Source organism: Chrysemys picta, chromosome 1, assembly GCF_011386835.1.
Source record: "Chrysemys picta bellii isolate R12L10 chromosome 1, ASM1138683v2, whole genome shotgun sequence".
In the NCBI taxonomy this organism is placed as follows: domain Eukaryota; kingdom Metazoa; phylum Chordata; order Testudines; family Emydidae; genus Chrysemys; species Chrysemys picta.
This window is the reverse complement of record NC_088791.1, coordinates 161,915,372-161,920,526: the sequence shown is the minus strand read 5'-3', so window position 1 is coordinate 161,920,526 and position 5,155 is coordinate 161,915,372.

Sequence of the window (5,155 nt, the reverse complement as noted above, 5' to 3'; positions counted from 1 at the left end):
AGGACTCCCACCTTGTGCAAAAGATATATAAATGGGTGGAACAGAACAAAGGGGGGAGCCATCATGAGGAATCCCCTAGCTACCACCTGAGCTGGAACAAGGGCTATACCAGGGGAAAGGACTGTGTCCAGACTAGGAAGGCATCCAGTCTGTGAAAGAGACTTATTGTGAAACATCTCTCGGGGTGAGATTTTATCTGTAATCAGTTGTATTACTGTATTAGGCTTAGATTTGGGTGTTTTATTTTATTTAACTTGGTAATTCACTTTGTTCTGTCTGTCACTACTTGGAACCACTTAAATCATACTTTCTGTATTTAATAAAATCATTTTTTACTTATTAATTAACCCAGAGTATGTATTAATACCTGGGGGGCAAACAGCTGTGCATATCTCTCTATCAGTGTTATAGAGGGTGAACAATTTATGAGTTTACCCTGTATAAGCTTTATACAGGGTACAATGGATTTATTTGGGGTTTGGACCCCATTGGGAGTTGAGCGTGAGTGTTAAAGACAGGAACGCATCTGTGAGCTGCTTTCAGGTTAAGTCTGCAGCTTTGGGGCACGTGGTTCAGACCTGGGTCTGTGTTGGAGTAGACTGGTGTGTCTGGCTCAACAAGACAGGATGCTGGAGTATCAGGCTGGCAGGGCAGGAAAGCAGGGGCAAAAGTAGTCTTGGCACATCAGTTGGCAGTTCCCACGGGGGTTTCTGTGATCCAACCCATCACACCCACACAAAGCCCTGTGCAACAATTAAGTCTTACTCCAGTCCTCAACATGGAAAATTGTACCCAAAATCAGCTTGGTGTGGGTCCCTTCCTAAAAATCTCTCTGGGAAGCTGAATGTTCAGCTTTTCCATGCTGCTAAATCTAAACCGACCAAACCAAAAGCTAAAACGGAGCACATCTGAGCCACGAAGCTGCTGTTCTATAACAGCCTTCACTCTGGTCACAAAGTAAACTCACTTTAAAAATAAAAGGCGGGGTGGAAGGAAACCAACTGGCTGCAGAAATACCTCTGAGCTATGAGCCTTTGTTATTGTATGGTTGTAAGCATTGTCCTCCTGCAGCCTGTCCCTGCCTTTCATTATTTTTGTCTATGTTGTCTGACTTGGACTATAAATTCTTTGAGCCAGAAACCTGCCACAATTTGCCTATAAATGGCAATGAACCCCTATGGTGCTGCATTTATAATAATGCATGTTGGAATCTGGAGTGCTTCCATACTGGGTGATGCTGGAACTAAGAGTGCTGGGGGTACAGCAGCTCGCCCCGGTTTGAAGTGGTTCCCATCACATACAGGGTTTACAGTTTGGTTCAATGGCTCTCAGCACCCCCACTATACACGTTGTTCTAATGCTGCTACTTCTATATTTTCTGACTCTTCATAATTGTAGTAGATGGTGAGCTCTTAATCATAGTCTGCCTGCACTGTCACTCTTGGTAGCTGCGGAAAGGATCAGGGCCTCACATGGAGAATATGGAGTCGGAGACAATAAAACAAGAGAAAAAGTCAGTCTAATATCCTGGTAATAAAAAGAGAATCTCCTAAAATGTGTTGACAGAATTGTGTGTGAGGAATGTTTGAAAACTTTCCATGAGGTAGCAGTGCATTTTAAATTTTTTTTTTTTTTTTTTTTTTTGTTCTGTGTACCATAGAGGGTCTCTGATCACGGCCAGCATATGTGGTGTTAAACTGAAACCCCAGTCTTGTGGGTTTTAGTACGCCTTAGCAGTTAGTTTAGCGTCTGTGGTTTATTGTTTACTGCTTTGCTCTTATGCCTCGAAGCATATGTTAGTGAAGTAACTGCAGTATTCAAGCTGAATTTCCAAACTGAATGAGTTGTACTATACTTGGTTATTTGTAGAACTTAAACAATGCTCCCTAGATTTAAAATCCTGTCTCAAAGGGGGGCGGAAAAAACAAAATACAAACCAAGTAGGATAGGTGCTGATGGGATCCAAAGGGATGAATGATGAAGGACAAAGTACCCATTGATCAAGTGGAGAAGTTGCCATAAAACATGAAGCTAAATTTAGCCCTGACAAAACAGCTTATTCCAATGCTGACTTTGGTCAATTCTGTCACTTTGTAAAATACCCAGTGAGCTAAATTAATATTTTTAGTCTAAATTTTGTCAATGATAAGCAGTGATTTACCTTTAAAATGGGGTTTGGCTCCTGTGCTATGACCCACCTGGCTATTCTGGAAGGAAATATTCTGATTGCTTGAAAAAGATTCTTTTCATTTAATTAGAATTTAGTGCTGGTGATGAACATTTGACCAACTCATGAGTTAGACATTTTCTCTCTGTAAAACACGGATGTCACAAGTACTAGCAGTTCAAGTTTCTCAATGGAACCTAACCCTGATCCTCTGCAGGCATTGCCTGTAGGGACAAGAACATAATTCAGTCTTCATGATCAGTTATGGGGTTTTTATTTGGGGGAGGGGAGTAAGAGTTGGCTTCTCCGTCCTGTCCCTCCCACCCCCTCAAAATTTCCCTAAATGGTACAAAATAACAGCCACTCTGGTGGCTTTTGTGATCTGGATGCCTGCCAACTTAATGGACCAGGCTATCAAACCACCCTCAGATGGTAATGGCTTTCCATGCCTAATAGGTTGAATAGACTTGAGAATTGGCTACCACTAGTAGAGGGGAAAGACATTATTACCCATAATCTCCTGGGCCAGGCAGTCCCACTAATGAATCTGCCTATAGATCGACAAATAGTATGCTGCTAACATGAAGTCTGATCTAAAGCCCACTGAAATCAAGGAGTCTTTTCATTGACGTCAATGGGCTTTGGATGAGGCCTGTATTAAAAAAACACCATATATAGTATTTTGTATAAAAATACTGTTGCAAAGTCAAGCACTCAAAACTTAAAAAATGGTAGACTTTAGATTGCCTGTGCAATCATAATTTGCCCCCACTCTCATGAATTATAATATTCTGCCGTTACATGATCATATACTATTTTTTCCACAAGACTCCTATGTCCTGCAGTATCCAGGACTGACAGTGCTCATTGAATTGGGTGGTTCAGTATTGCTTATCGTCTCTCTGTGTGGCAGGGATTTCCCTACATCCCCCCTGAATTTCCCCAATCCCCTCCTCCCCCCCAGTTTTGTGAACTAGTTACATGCAGTGTTGCCAATTTAGTGATTGTTTGGAAATTTGAATTAAAATTGAAACATTGATACACACTTTAAAACATATACAGTGTATGATAAAATAAGTGTATGTGAAAAAGTATAATAGATTTGAAAAGTATGAACATAGACTAGCTTCCTTATACAGCTGTTTTTTATGACCATGTCGGTGCATTCATTTCGGTGATGTTGGCCAACCTAATAATTTCAAAATATGTTTTGTAAACAAAGTCTAAATGAGCTCTCCCTGACAGCTAGTGATGAGCTGGGGGCTGGGGGGAAAGGCTTCAGGACCAGATTGTATTTACATTCACACCTAATCTACCTAGGTATCCAGCAAACTGAGCTGCGTTGCCCAAATGATAGATTTTTGGCTGGGGTTGGATTACAAATCACTTGAGTGTGCGGGGGTAATGAAATGTTGTTGTTCTTATTGTATGAGTAAAGGGCAGTAGAACTGTACTTAGCCTGTGCTGACTGAGGGCATCAAGAGAGAGGGTGGGGACAGGTGTTTTGCTTGATGGTCTGCCTGAGTCACAAGTACTATTTGATTTGCCCCTCTCCACTGTTTAAAGACAGAGCTGATTAGGCTCCAGAGATAATCTTTTGTTTTGTTAAGTGACCACTACAGCTGAAATCACTATGATCAGGTCTAAGTGCTTAGATCTGCTGTGGGACAGTGTATCTGTGGAAGAGACGGCCCAGTCTGCACTAGCAGTGAGATTCCCCCACTGAGAGCTCAGCTGAAATCACTGAGAACCTCAAGAGACCAACTAGTAGAGGTCACAGTGGCAGGTGGCAGCAGAAGGTGATGGTGTGACAGATTTCAGTTACCAATCTGCCTGAGGCGTTAGGTGATCAGGCTGAGGCCACAGGATTGTTTGGGGAGGAGATGATGAAACACACCAAGCTTTTAAAGCTTTATTAATAAAATAACAGAGGAGAGTGATGGGTGCTCCCCATGTCACTCAGAGGAAGGAAGAAAGCGTTAGTGCCCCAAGCCCTAATCCACTTTCATACTCACACATACTCTACCCACGGCTGGCCAAGCCTGGGTGTAACATAAGAAGAAGAGGGGGAAGGGTGGACAGGAGTTTTGTTCTGGGCCCAGGTCATCCGGGGTCCACTGTAATCCTCTCCTTGCTTGGGCTTTTGGGAGGGTTTTAAGTTCTGGGTTTCTTTGGGGGTGTTGTTGTCCAGGGCCCTCTGTGCCTTGTGTTCTTTGTACCTGTCCCAATTGGGCTTGCTGTGGCCTTCACCAGCTCTGGAGACTTTGTTTTCCCTCCTGTTGGCCTTCACCGTCGCTGCCTTATTCGCTCTCACTGTTCTCACTGCTGTCTCTGCAGCTCTGCTTAACTTAGTTGTATTTTTTTCTTACAGCTGGGCAGGTGTAGATTTTTTTGTCTAGCCCATGACCTTGGGCTGGGGCCAGCGTCTTATCTCCACACGGAGCTAGCTGAAGTGCCGAGTTAACCCGTTCTCTGCTCTTTTCCTTCTTTCCCCCTCTTGGCCTCTTGCACCCTGCAAGGAATCTTCCATTCCACATTCACATCTTTGGCCTTCCCCCAAAATGCCTTGTGATGCTTGCAACCGTGTTAGCAACATACCATGCTGATTTGCCTTCCATGGGACTCCCTGAGGGAGGGAGACCTTGGGCCTGTGACAGTCCCTCTCCTCTCCCCCCCGACCCCAAATCAACATTTTGTTGTGAGGGGTCCCCATTTTGGTTTTTACCCTTTTTTTGACACTGTGGCTGGGGTTACTATTGGCCTTTTACATTCACAGCAATATAGCACCACACGCTACAAATTTGTTGGGTTAAATATTGTTGGAGCTGGGAGCACACCGAATTTTATATTAGTTGGTTTTTTGGCCTTAATTATGGTTTTAATTAGTTTTTGCAAGGTATTTTGCGTGTGGAGGGCCAATTTGGCAACAGAACGATGGAGTGAACGGTGGCACAATGAACAACAGTGGCCAGAGCGACGAGTCAGCAG